Source organism: Chiloscyllium plagiosum, chromosome 17, assembly GCF_004010195.1.
Source record: "Chiloscyllium plagiosum isolate BGI_BamShark_2017 chromosome 17, ASM401019v2, whole genome shotgun sequence".
In the NCBI taxonomy this organism is placed as follows: Eukaryota; Metazoa; Chordata; class Chondrichthyes; order Orectolobiformes; family Hemiscylliidae; genus Chiloscyllium; species Chiloscyllium plagiosum.
Window position 1 is genome coordinate 55,942,643 of NC_057726.1, and position 15,096 is coordinate 55,957,738.

The window sequence follows — 15,096 nt, forward strand, 5'->3', positions numbered from 1 at the left end:
GGGAGGGAAAGAGGAGATGGAAAGATGATTCAAGCTTTTTCCCTCCGTTGGCCCACTGCAATTTATGTTAATGGGAATTTTTGATGACTTCCGACATCCTGCCTTGAAATCAGGCTAATAATCCTTTTAGCTGTCATGTTTTGTTAATGAGGTAAATGCGGCTGCAAAAATGAAGCAACACTGGGAGCTGTGCAATTTAATCACAGATGTGAAGCTATTTTCTTAAGCTAGCGTCCTTTATTAGCATATGTCATGAAGCACGGAGAGAAAATGTAGTGTTTTCTCCCTTCCCTTATCCAGTGGGAAGACTTACCAGCTTCCGCCATTTAAACAAGCAATATCACAAAAGTGTCGTTTCTAACTGCTAAGTGCAGACGAGAATCGCAGCAGAATTAATAGTCACTGCCCAAGTATGATACAGAGCACATTAATATGTTGTCATATGAGAACTTGATTGTGATTCCTTGCTAAAAAATAAATCAGCAGGGCACGCCACATTAAAATAACTGCACATTCTTGCGTTCGGTCTGCAATGATATTCTTTCTAATACTGCGGATATTGCAAAAATTAACCTTTATCATCAATGATAGATGACTGTACATTATTACACCAGATGCCTCAAGATAAACACAGTTATGTCAACATTTAAATTATGAATCAAAATTAAATATAAACTAAATCGGTAGTTTTATTTAGTGTAGATGCACATTACTTAGTATAACAAAAGGATCTCAGAGTACAGTCAAATTGCAGGTTGTCAATAGCCTAAATAGTGTCAATCAGGCTATTAAATGCTAATAAGAGTTTTTCAGGTCAAATGTGATATTTATGCTGAATCAGTTCGGGTTTAGCCAATAAAGCTGCAATTTTCCCAGTTACCCATTACTGGAATATTTTTATATAATGGTATTGTGGAAAGGTAAATAATAATGTCTTACATATCAAATGGAGGGTTGCATCTGGATCCAAAGCTATAGTGTCAAGATGCAAATTAAGAGCTAGTCTCAAATGACCAAAATTAGGTCAGGTTATTTGACACAAATCATGCAATGGCACTGTCAAATTGCAGAGAGCTACAGAAACTTCTACAGACAGCTGCACTCATTCAATGAAATCAAAATGAAGCAACTAACTACTGTACAGAGCTGGTAGAAGTCTTTTTTTAAGGTTGAAATTTACAATATTTATTTTAACCACTGAACTACTTCCGAGGTGAATGTCATGTTTTTAAAATTTGTGGAAAATGATACAACTCTCTTTTTGGTGTGAAATGTATTAACAATAATCTATTTTGATTTCCAGAAACTAGTGCAACTTAAAAATGTCCTGTAATTTGTGTATACTTTCTCATTCTCCATTAATTTGCAACAGCCAAACTAATTTTATTTATTAAATTATACTGTGAATCTTGCTGTGCAATTATTATGCAATGTCAGCAGTTTCTCAACTATGAAACCAGCAGCAAAGCCAGAATAATAGGTTTACTTTCCTAAAGACAGATTCAGAGTAAAAACTCAACAGGATTGGTTTCTGGGAGCATTAGGCACCAATTTAATATTAGGGTTCAGTTGCCAATGAATAGGACTTGCTTTCAGAATTGATGAAGTCATCTGAACCCTTGGTTTAAAATACAGCTTCACTATTTAATCCTCAAACAGCCAGAGCATGCAGTTCTCATTGTGCTTTGCTACAGACACAAAAATTCCTTTCATCCAAATCAACAGGCCAATTTGGAAGACTAGACTAACAGAATTTCTGCAAATAATTACAACTGTTCTAACATCATACCACCTTCTCAGTCTGTACAATCTCAAAATCAAGTACTTATATTAGGGTATCATTCAGCTGTTTATGAATTCACAATACATCAGAAATATATTCACAAATATGAAAGCCTGTTTTATCCCCAAAAGAAAAGTTAAGCTGAAATTAGCTTCAATTTTAAACATATGCCATTCCGAAACGTTCTATATTCTCAAACTCCAGAAAAATGCAACTTTAGAACCTGCATAGGAACCAGCAAATCTAACATTTATAGCGTGGGTTGATTGGAGAGATGGAGGCGCATAAGAGACTGGGTGATGCCAGCTAACATAGTGCTTCTTCAGCTTTAAAAAGTGTGATTTGTACCTCGTCAACTCTAATGAAATATATCTTCTCACAGAAAATTGCCTATAGTTCTTCTTCACTTCTTCATGAGATGGTGTTGTGCAAGAGTTGTCACACCAACATAGTAGATGGTCCACCGCAGTTTTCTAGGACAGCCTCAGTAATCTTCACCTATTAGTACTCAGTAATGACACTGGGCATCCAAAAAAAACTAATAATGGAGGTCAGGGGCCCCTCATCTCAAATGGCAAAAAACCTCATCAGTATCCCAATCAGATTCAGAGGTCAGTAGTAAGAGTAAAACGTTTCTGGTAAAGCTGCTTTCCAGGTTACAATTTCAATGGTGATGAGGATTAGTATTAACTTTACAGTCTGTAAGAGAAGAGTAACCCTGGCCTCCATTCTAACAACTAGCCGAAGCAATCCTGAGTTTAAAGGAGGTGGGTGCACAGTGTGATATGGGTTTCTGTGCTGTCTTGTCAACCCTATAACCTAGCAAAGAGAAGCGTGCGGAAATGATTAACCTGGGCAATTTCATACTCCTATTACACATGGACCAGCACAAGGCAGGAGACATTAAAATAATGTATTAAAAAAGCTAGGCTCAACAATTCCCGCCTCAGGCGACTGACTGTGTGGAGTTTGCACGTTCTCCCCGTGTCTGCGTGGGTTTCCTCCGGGTGCTCCGGTTTCCTTCCACAGTCCAAAGATGTGCAGGTCAGGTGAATTGGCCATGTTAAATTGCCCGTAGTGTTAGGCAAGGGGTACATGTAGGGGTATGGGTGGGTTGCGCTTCGGCGGGGCGGTGTGGACTTGTTGGGCCGAAGGGCCTGTTTCCACACTGTAAGTAATCTAATCTAATCTAACAAATTACTTGAAGGGAAACCAATTCAAAAAAGTCTGGCTTCAAGGAGGCAAGAATTTGTTCCTTCTTTGCCCTCTCTACTACTCAGGTCTGACAGCATTTGGAAACTGAATAATAAGTATTTAGGCTCAATTCAATAAAGCTTTGAAGGCAAGACAAAGATCATGAGAATGCGTTCAAAAACCACTGCATCTCTTTGAAATTAAAGGAAGCCTATTAAATTTAAGAAAGTATGTATAATATACTAAAGTTGACTGTCATCGGTTTATTCCTGTTTCTATCTTCAATGCCAATGACACAACAACTTTTGTCATGCTGCAATCGAGCAACTACATGCTCCAGCTCAAAGTGAGCTTGTCTGCACATCCACATCAGCAACTAATGAATCTGACCTGGCAGCAGCTTGAGGCTACTATTAAGTTATTAGTGTTAATGTAAATCCTCCCCACCCCCCAACCCAACCCAACCACTCCAACTCAATTTTCTCCATATACTGTGGGTAATACTATCCTTCCGGCTTTTTCCACCATCTCCGATGCATCATCTGCCTCTTTCCCTATTAGAAAGGCTTTTTCATCCCTAGTGGTTTATTAAAGGCTCGAGGGCGAGGTCGATGCAGCCACTCTGTGTGTGACCTGCTGAACGTCTTTTCACTATTATAAATCCCACAATTATACCAAGTGATCTAAGGTAGTTTACTTAAGAAACAGAAAAAAGGCCGACATCCCATTTGCAATCTACTCTGGAGATGCAGCCCATTATAAACATCAGCAACCACACCATATCCAGTTACTATTTCCCTTGCTGTTTTTAAAATTCGGTCAAGAGGAGACTGCTGTTTGCAAATGGCTGAAGACGCCATATAAAGTCAAAACTCATATCTAAACAACAACCGCCATCTTGTTGATTAGGCAGACCAGAGTAAGGTGTACAGCAGTGCAACACTGGAGTTTCAGCAAAAGACTTCTATACCTTTAAAATTAATGAGCATGAGCAAAGACTTGCACTAAACCTGGAATCAGATGGTTTGTTTTTGGAAAGAACTATTGTATAAAAACCAAAATCACAGAAATATATGGAAGAACATGTTGAAGGTTTTGCAGACATGGCCGCAATGAACACGAGGAACTGCCATTGCTGCAGCAGCAGCTGCCCGAAATATTCTTGCTCCACCTCCATCGATCTCGTCTCCACTAGTGTAGCAGCTGATACTGAGTCCCAGTGTTTGCTCTTCTCCTAGCCCCTGTCTCTTCAGTCATCTAACACCACCCTATAAGTCAAAAGGGAGACTGAAACATTGCCAGTGACTCCACAATTTCCATTTTCACTTTCCTCAGCGTGAGACAGCTCAACCTGTACCAGTGCCTGGTCAACATTAAGTACAGATAGACAAATAAATCATGAATTTTGAACTCTTTTAACCCTTCTTGAATTTCCATCTCTTTCATAATGACCTCTTTCACAATGGTTTTTTGTTCTCTTTGGTAAAGACACATGCACAGTCAGCCCTCTCTTCTGCCTGGGTGTGTAAATCGTCTTTTTACCACCTTTGATAATTAACATGTCAAGAACTCTTTGGAATATTTCATATTCAGCCTGATTCTCAATTGTATTTTCCAGCCAACATCTGTTATAAGCTTACTTTTTCTTCTTTAACATAAATCTCTATCTCATTTGGAAAGCTCTGGGAATTTATTTGTCCTACCTTTCCCTTTTGACGAGATTTTCCTTGACTGTACCCAGATACAGGTGGCTCATTGTTTAGCTCTCGCATCTTCAACCAGACCAAACCCCCTCAAAACATAGGAGATAGCATAACCCTAACTTGTAGCTCATTTAAAGGCAAGTGTATGGTGCTGCATTCCAGCTGTGATTTGATTGGTCAAGCTACTAGACTTGAAGCAAAACACTAATTCTTACACAACAGTTAAATGACAAAACAAATTAGCATAACGTTAACTCTATCAAAATACTTAAAATATGATTTAACTACTCATCAACTGTTCCAATATAGCTACATCCCATAAACACACTCTTAGCAGAGGCAAATTCAGTAAAATAGATTTCCTTCACTTGTGATTGTCTTCAGTCCAGAAGAAAGGAAAATCAGAAAGCATGAATCTAGCAGCAGAGAGAGGACGCAAACTGTTGCAGCAGTAAAGAGAACTGTAGTTTGCAGTTAACTAAACCTTAACTTCAACACCCGAAAGCATAGCTAAAACCCTGGGCCTACCTGAGCCTGATTCCACTGACTCATTCTTTTTTGTCTAATTTACTCTGCTTTCCACGAAGTAGGCACCTCAGCACCTGGGTTACAATACCCCTTCATCAAGAGAAGCCGAACAGAACAAATCCCTCTTGAAGGTGCATATCGTCACAAACCTACGACTGGAATTTGTTCCATCCCCCAGATCCATTCTTACCCCAGTAAAGTGAATTTTCCTTCAATTAATTATTTGCACTCTGGATTTCTCATTATCCTTTTCCATAGTCACCATAATCCTTCTGACGGAGTGATCACTATCACCTAAATATTCTCCCACTAATATTTTGTCTATTTGGTCCACTACATTGCCAAGAAAAAGTTGAGCAGTGCTTCCTTTCTCACTTAACTAATAATATACGGCTATGGAAAAGTCCTCTGCACAAACTCTAGGAACTCTTGCCCCTCCCTGCCCTTTACGCTACTACTATTGGAGTCTACACTCAGATAATCAAAGTCCCTCATTATAACTGCTCTAGTTTTTGCACCTCTGCAATTGCCTTGTAGATTTGTTCCTCTACAACCTTCTCAGAGTTACTGGTTTATAAGACTATCCCGAACCATTTAATTGCACTTCCGTTTGTTTTTTGCTCTGAATTAGATCTGTCCATGATCATTTTGTGACCTTTTCTCCAGAAATGTAATGATCTCCTTAGTCAATGCCACCACACCCCCCGCCCCCTTTTAATTCTCTTTTCTTTCTTGAACATCTTATATCCGTGAATATTTAACAACCACCCTACTTTCCAAGAAGCAGGTGCGTGCTATAGCCACAATTTTAACATGACCCCTTGGCAATTACCTGCAAAACAGAAATCGTATTAACCATTCTGCATGCAATCATTTACCTGCAAAGCAACCGGAGTTAAAGCTTCCTTACTCTGACCCCATCTGTTAACTTATTAATTATTCTAGAGCTCTATCTCCACCAGTATTATGGACCTAGTGTATCAGTAAATTCCTTCTATATCTCCAGGAAAGGAGTGGTCAGGAGCACAGAGAATAATACTGAACAGAATAGGAGCCAAGACAGTCCTTTTCATTCTATTCAGCACTTTTAAACTGTCAGAAATGGAGGCAATGTACACGCCGTCATGGAAGGAATGGATGAAACAGGAGGAGCTTTGCTGGCTGGCCTACCTTTGCCAAAATCTTGCAGAGCTCTCCTTCTGTGAACTCTGTTGAATGCCTGTGTGGGATCTTAAGAGAGGTACACCTGATTTCTTACAATTTTTCTTGTAGCCAAAATATGAAGATGATCATGTCCACATCACACAAACTGGACTCCACTTTTCAGTAGCAAGTAAATGGGAGCCTTTTGAGTAAAACCCTCATTAAAAAAAGGTCATCCACATGATACTATAAAGAGTGAAATATCCCTGTAGTTAATGCAGTCTATTCTTTTGTTTCCAATGTGATGATTTTGGTGTCCCGCAGGTCCTGACTTCGAGCAGATGCTTATTTTAATACATTGTTCATGGGATGTGGATGATACCTGCTCCACCAGAATTTATTGTTCAATCTTAATTCTCTCTTGATTTGACAACAAAGAGGAGCAGAAATACATTTCCAAGTCAGGCTGGTTTGAGGTTTGGAGAGGACCTTGCAGTTGAAGTGCTTCCGTGCACCTGCTTCCCCTGTCCTTCTAGTCGATACAGTTGGAAGGTTTGGAAGATGCTGTCAAATGAGCCTCGACGAGCATCTTGTAGATGAAACACACCTCTATTACTGTGCATTGCTGGTGGAAGAAATGAATGCACAATGTGATTGACAGGATGTCAGTTAAGTGGAATGCTTTATCCTGGATCACACAGAGCTTTAAGCGTTGTCGGAGCTGCCCAGGCAAGTGGAGAATATTCCAACAGACTCCTCATTTGTGCCTTGTGGATGGTGGGCAGACTTTGGAAAAGACAGGCAGCAAGTTACTCACTGCAGGATTCTGAGTGTTAAACTGCTCTTGCAGCCAGACTTTTTATATGGCTAGCTCAGTTCAGAGTCAAAAAGTGTGGTGCTGGAAAAACACAGCCAGTCAGGCAGTATCCAAGGAGCAGGAGAGTCGTTGTTTTGAACATAAGCTCATCAGTTCAGATTCTGGTAAATGGCAATACCCATGGTGTTGATTGCTGAATTCCCCCACTATGTTAATGCCATTGAAAATCAAGAACTGATGGTTAGAATCTCTCATTGAAAATGGCCACTGCCTGGTATTTGAATCACAAATACCACTTTTTAGTCCAAGTTTGGTTATTGCCCAGGTCTTGCTGTATGAGATTACCAATGAAGCAGCTGAAAATGTTTGGGCCTAAGCATTTCCAAGGAACCCCTGCACTATTGTACTATGAATGAGATGATTGAATTCCAACAACCACAACAGATTCCTTTTGTGTCAGACTCCAACCAGCAGGGATTATCTTATGACGAGGAAGTGAGTAACTACCTACATACTCCCTAGATATTAGAAGGCGATTGCATTGGAATATATAAAGTTCTTGAAGGGCTCAAAAGGAAAGACAAGAGGAGAATATTTCCTCTAATTGGGTGGTTGAGAACCAAGTCTTTGGGTTATAGGCTCAGAATAAGGGATCAGCCATTTAAGACTGAGATTATGAGAAATTTTATACAACAGGCTGTGGACCTTTAGTTAAAGGAATTGAGGGATAGGAATTGTGCAGGAAAGTGGATTTGACATAAAAGATCAGCCATGATCTTGCTGTTTGGCATCTTGAGCAGGCTCAAAAGGTCTATACCTATTCTTTTTCCTGTGTTGCATTCCATTATGCAATCCTACGATTATTTGAAACAGAAATGGCATTGCCATAATTGAGGTCTGTCTTCTAGGCAGCTATACAGGTTGTGCTTCAGGACTTGAACAGATTTCTGAAACAGGATCTTTGATCTGAAACAAGTTGTCCATAGCTGAGCCCATCCCACTACGACATATTAATAATGACCGGAACAGAGGGACTTCGATTGAAACTGAAATGAAATTTAATTTTCACTTTGCAGATGTAAGCATTGTTGTTTTCAGGTGAATGTCTACCAATTTCCAACTAGCACTCAACAGTCTTACATTTGTGGGTTTTCATCTTGAGCATCTACCAGTATAATGTAAGTTCCAGAATTCAAGCACTATAAAGCTGGTGCTTAATATGGCAACCACAAACAACTGCTGTGATGAACTACAATGACAATACTAGCTAATCAACCAATGATGACGTGCATTGGGAAGGCAGTGGAATGGCAATGTCACTAGACTAATAATCTAGAGCCACTGGCGACTGTGGTGGGGACAAAGGTTTGAATGCCACCATGGCAAATATTGGGAATTTTAATTCAATAAAATTAAATAGAACTAAAAGCTAGCCTAATAGGCAATCACTTGAATATTTAGGTTCATCTTTAGGAGAGAATTCGGCCAACCTTATCCTGGTTGGGTCTACATGTGAACTCCAGACTCTCAGTAATGCGGTTGACTATTAAATAAGGTGGGTGATAAATACTTGCCTTGCCAGCAATACCCACATAGTGTGAACAAATAAGAAAATTTGACTTTACACTGCATGGGTAGTGCCGTATCTATGACAGGGTGAATGGGCACTAACTTTCTCCCACTGAACAAATTGTGAATTGTGGGTTTGTAGAGAATGGATAAGGAAATTACATTAAATCATATAACTCCTGGAAAAAAAAAGAAAGGACCACACAGACAAGTAAGATTGAAAGGAAGAAACAGGCAGTAAGAGAGATAAATTACAGATAGTAATTGAAGTTTATTAAAGATGACTCAGTGAGTAATTCGAAATTTTATTTTTCACCCTTTGGTAAAGAACAAGATGTATTTTGCTCTGGTTCCAGCTCGCCTAAACCATATACGTTTGGCTTCAAAAAGGATCAACTGAAGGTTGTGTCCCAAGCTCAATGAGAGGATTCTGAAGATGGCGGAGAAAATATGAGTGTGGCTGGACCTTACATGCACCTCGTAAAGTAACACATTGGCTTTTACTGAGTGCCTTCTTAGGCATGATTAATTGCAATAAGGATGGGACAAAACTAATCACTTCAAAAGGCGAGATGATCAAAATGTTCAAACCACAACCACCTTCAAAATACCCTGCCTTCATAATTTTTTTTTATTCTAACATGAAGAAGGAAAATGAATACAAATCTACAAGTGCTCAGAGCCCAATGTACTCTGGAGTAGTGGCAAACATTTTCTGCATCAAAAATTTAGGAGAAATTGGATCGACAATGGTTTTAAAGCTTCTTAAAAGAACAGTTCTGTCAGAAACTGTTGTGAAAAGGTGCAGCTTGAGAGTCTTCAACAGAATGTAACCTTGCAGATTCTGTGCATATCAGTGTCCAAAATTGGAACTGCATCCTGCTTATGAAGAGTCAATGTTGACTAAGTCTAATCCTAAGACTAAGTGAAACTAATATTGGATTTTCCATTTCTGAAAACTTCCAGTTTATCAAAACCCAAAGAAAAAGAGCACAATTGTTTGCTGTGAATACAAATATATTGCTTGATGGCTAGAATCCATACTTGAATTGTACAACAGTCACAAAAGAAACTTCCTCATCAAACTTTTAAATACTTTATTCTTGGATGGGTGCGTCGGTGGTGGTGGTGGGGGAGGGGGGGGGAAACATAATATTGACAACACTACCTTAGATTTAAAATCAATTCAATGTTAACACAAACAGAATAATTAATTCATTACGCTGGCTAATTTGAAATAATTTCAGATGATTCAGCAATAGTTATGACTAGTTTATCTCAAAATAATAGGTCTCATAGGTAATTGTAACAACACTGCTATTTAAAATATTGTCCTGTAACCTCTGTGAACCAGATTTCAATCCAGCGCAGTCTAGTGGAAATAAAATCCTGCGTCCCTCAGCTGTAAGGATTTCATAGAACATAAACAAACGAGAACACTTCAGCAGAGGTACAGGCACTTTGGCCCACCATGTCTATGCTGACCATGTCACCATTCTAAACTGATCCCCTCTGCCATGTGAAATCAGCTATTGCAGGCTCAAACCTTACTCTGTATTGTCGACCAGACTTGTTTTGCTCCATCAACTTCACTCAAAGATTACTAAATAGTTATTGTCAAAATTGTAAAATGTCATACCAGCGCAATGGGGAGTGCTTTTTTGGAAATCAAAAGCAAACTGAAACTTTAAACTAGGGCAAGTACAGAGCCCGTCTGTCTGCATCTGTAAAGAAAAGGATTAATCAAAATTTCAGGCATAGACCTTTCATGAGAAGTGAAGTTCATTGCAATAAAAAAAGTCACTGCAAACTGACCCAAAAGAAAGCACATAGCAAAGGCTGGAGGAACACAATAATTCAGCCAGCATTGATAAAGGTGTGGGGCTACATTTCCATTTCATACCCTTCTTTAGAAGAAGGAAACAGCATTCAAAAACAAATCAGGAAAAACAAAAAGAGAAGGGTGAATGCATATTCAAAATTACAAATTCCTACATAGCAAGGACAATTAAATTACATGTCACTGAACAGAGCTACTGAAGAAATTAATAACTACAAAATAAAAATGAGCAAACTACTGTGCATGAGGGGGATCTGGAATCCTTTTCTTGCTCATTTACATCCTCAGAGGCAAGGTTCACCTTTCACTGGCAGCACAGCTTCATGTCTCCAAACAGTGCTCTTGACACCTCCAAGGACACCGTACAACCAGATTGTTCATTCAAAAATTGCATAAGTACCAGCCTACAGTTCTTCTTAAATCCCAGTACAAAGGATGTAGTTGATTAGATTAGATTTCCTCCAGAATGGAAACAGACCCTTTGGCCCAACAAGTCCACACCGCCTCCCTGAAGAGTAACCCACTCAGACCTCAACCCTATGTTTATTCCTGACTAAGCCACCTAACACTATGGGTAATTTAGCATGGCCAATTCACCTGACCTGCACATCTTTGGATGGTGGGAGGAAACCGGAGTACCCGGAGGAAATGTGCAAACTCCACAACAGCCAGTTACCCAAGGCAGGAATTGAACCCAGGTGCCATCCCTGATGATGTAGTTGATAGCATGCTTGCTAACTACATCATCTCATGATCAATGTTTTAATCTGTGTGCATATTTGCAACACCAGTCAACCCCCAAACTAAGTTTCCAGCATCATTCTTTCAATCACAAAAAAAACTTCTTCCTCCTCCATAACATCTCCGTCCCCAACTTCCACCTCAGACCATCCACCACTCAAATCTGCTTTCACATCTTAGAGTTTGACAATTTTCATGCTTTTCCTGGCAGGTTTGCCAATCACCAATTTAGATGAGTTCCAACCATTCAAAAATTCCATCACTAGTTTGTCTCAGATCTACACCAATTCAATTTAAAACCTGTGAGTTGAAATCTCTTCTTGCCTTCATTGCTCCCATTATTATAATCTCCTCCAGCACCACAGCCTGAAACGTGTCCTTCTTGGCACCCCTGGCTGCCTTATAGCCCATCTCCTCCTTTGCTCCATCACAGATAGCCGAGACTTCAGTGGGCTGATCCATTGTTGTTTTCAGAGCTTTCTCAGAGACCATCCCTTTTGGAGATTCCTAAAGCTAGCCCTTTGACTGATCTTGTGGTCATGTGACTTAACCTTTTGCCTTTTGGTTCAGCACCTTTTTCTTCTGACATTTGAAACACTTAATGTCTTTCTCAATTACATGCACTAAATATGCAAGGTATTATTGCCACAAGCAGGTAACAGAAAAGGCAGGAGATGAAGAAAGCAAGCATGAGAGTTTGAGATAAAATAAACGTGGGACTTGTTACTACAGTGTGCCTGAATAAAGTAGTATGGGTGCAAGTCTACCACCAACTGATTTATAAACTTAATTCCGGTTCACACAAATATAATTGAGTTTGATTTTATTGACATCATTCGTCCACTTGCGTCATCTGATTTTAATATCAGAGATCAGCATGGACCGAACTGGTCCATATTTCATCAGTTTCTGAAACATGGTCTTAGGATGGCCACTGTGGTGCCTTGACCAGGTTGAGCCAAGCTCATGAAATTAAAGATAAACAATGATCAATGACAGTCCAAGCCAAAATTAAATTTTATCAAAAGGCACGGAAACTCTGTCAGAAGTGAAGAAATCCTCATCTCTTTTTGATTTCTACTTCCATAGTGTGGACTGCAGCAGTTCACTGCCTTCTCAAGGGACAGTCATTAAATGCTGGCCAGCTCATGATACCCATGTGCCAGGAGTGAATTTAAAAATTTACATTTTCCTGGAAGTTTCACATTGTAGGGTACAAGTCATCTGTGGATTATTCAACTTGAAAAAGTAATGATACCAGGTGTGGGAATATGCCAGCGAACTGCATTTCACAAAGCCAGCTTTTGGGCAGAAGTGATTTTTAAAAATTGATACGTAAAGAATCAAAAGACTGACTTCTTGCCCCATTTCCTCCTCAAGATCTTGAATGCCAGCATTGGTGATAGAAAGAAAAAGAAACATCTATTCACTAACAACTCAAGGATTCTACAATTTTCAATATTGCTGAGGCTACGAGACATCTATTAAACAGCCAGGTTCTCAGGTTTAAACGCAATAACTCAAGTGCTCCAAGAACCTTTAAAACTGCATTTTTTCCATCTTTCTACTGTAATAGATACTCCGCTCTTTAAAACTTTATGCCTCCAAAAGTCTGATGTTACATTTATTTTTTGCCATGTTACTAAGTATTAAAATTCCTCTTTCTTTCACTCAAGAAAACCTTGCAACGGGTACTTTAATTTTGACTAGTATAACATTTTAACTGAAGTGTGGTATAGCTGTTGGCTACTTTTATTTTAATATTTGTTACAACTGACTGAAGAGGTTAAGAGGAGAGCTGATTCATCCCTCCTCACTTGGTCATGATAAAAACAAAACTTTCCAATTCCAAAATTAAGCCATATCCAAAGGGGATACAACACCACAGATTTTAAAGCTAAAGGGACAGGCATTGCTTATTATTTGGTTTTCTCCACCCACTTAAGATTCAATAAAAAATGCTTTATCTGCAATGTTACCATGATCAACTTGGGCCTATACAGGCAAACATACCAAATTCAGGCACCTACTATCCAGCTGACTGAAATGTTGAGAGATGAGCTAATTGGGAAAAAAATTGACTGCAGTGGCATCTACACAATAAGCATCAAGAATTAATTAACATAACAAGGCAATAAAATGCTAATTTTAAAATTTGCGCAATGGCACATATTTTTAGTCAGCATAGTCACTGACTTGTGCAAGAGTAGAAGCATCACCTCAGATCATATTCTGGCTAAGTCAGTATTAGTTATGTAGAGACATTCAACTTGCATTGACCTAGCAACTGATTATTGATTGCAATTTACTGAACTTGGGAGAACAGACGCTTAAATTGTTGATTAAGACTTGTGCACTTTAAAAGGTGACTTTGCCACCATGGGAATGGAAAACAATCAAGTCACATGTTTGGGTATAATGAAAACCCACTGGGCAAAAGTGAGAACTGCAGATGCTGGAGATCAGAGTTTAGATTAGAGTGGTGCTGGAAAAGCACAGCAGGTCAGGCAGCATCCAAGGAGCAGGAAAATTGACATTTCGGGCAAAAGCCCTTCATCAAGAACCTGATGAACTTCCTGATTAACCTTCCTGATGAAAGGCTTTTGTCCTAAATGTCGATTTTCCTGCTCCTTGGATGCTGCCTGACCTGCTGTGCTTTTCCAGCACCACTTTAATCTGGATAATGAAAACGCAACCTAGCCAAACAAAATAGCAAGGTGGATCAATTATTTTGTGATCTCAGCAGTATCATTTAACTCTTGCCCAGCAGAGTTTATTGCAGTATACCAAGGAATACTGAGTCCAGTAACTTGACAGGTTGCTGACAGTGCACTTATCTGGATATTAGAACTGCAGATTTTCATAATGCACCAACCTATTAATAAATAAACAATTCAGGGCTTAAGAGTTGCACTCAGTTGAAATGCCCCTCCCCTATATTAAGCTAAATACTTAGGGAGTAAGAGATCATCAAAATGCATTTAAAATAACCTTGAATGATAGCACAGAAAAATTATTCACTCAAGAGGCATTATCTTAGATTTAAGATTATGCTCTCCGATCAAGATCACTATACTGCAAAATACTGTGTAATAGCATTTTCGTTTTGATTCCATATATTAGAAGAAGCATTTCCATACCTTATTTCTGAAACAATTATTAGTCCTGTTCAACAATAGGCCAAGATCCTTTGAACTATACTGTATTGGTTTTTAAAACCAGGTATAAGTAGTGTAAATATTTCCTTTTGATCATTAATGCTTTCCTGTTATTGGCAAACTTTGAAAGTCAATTATGTAGAATGTATCGTGAGGATTACTAGCTGTAGTCAGCATGCATTTGTAAAACAAAGGTCAATCTTGATGAACTTAAAGGGAGGGTAGATAGATTTAAGATGACAGATGTCAAGATATCACTAAGGCGGTTGGTTACAAAAATTATAGAAGTATTAAAGAAAATGCAGTGACATGAAAAGAAGTGACAAAGAAACAAAAGGCAAAGATTTAGACAAGTGGACAGCTTTCAAATTGCAAAATCTTCATAGAAGTTTGCCTCAAAAATCACACTAAACACACATTTGGTTTGAGATAACAGAATTGAATAGGATATAGATTTTTTTAAAATCAACTTGTTCAGCTGCGTCATGAGACACCTGTGGAACAGGTGGGATTTGAACTCAGGCCTTCTGGCTCAGAGATAGGTGCTCTTATGGTACAGTGTCAGTGACCCTAAGAAATAATGAAACAGAATCAACCTGCAGGTAAGAATCACATCAATA

The 15,096-nt window shown here is 39.0% G+C and overlaps 1 protein-coding gene across 1 annotated transcript in view; it reads right to left on the bottom strand.

Moving 5' to 3' along the window:
• The window catches only part of nup93 (nucleoporin 93), a 120,627-nt gene that overhangs the window by 47,314 nt on the left and 58,217 nt on the right, over positions 1–15,096 (bottom strand). The gene's annotated exons all lie outside the window — the stretch shown is intronic.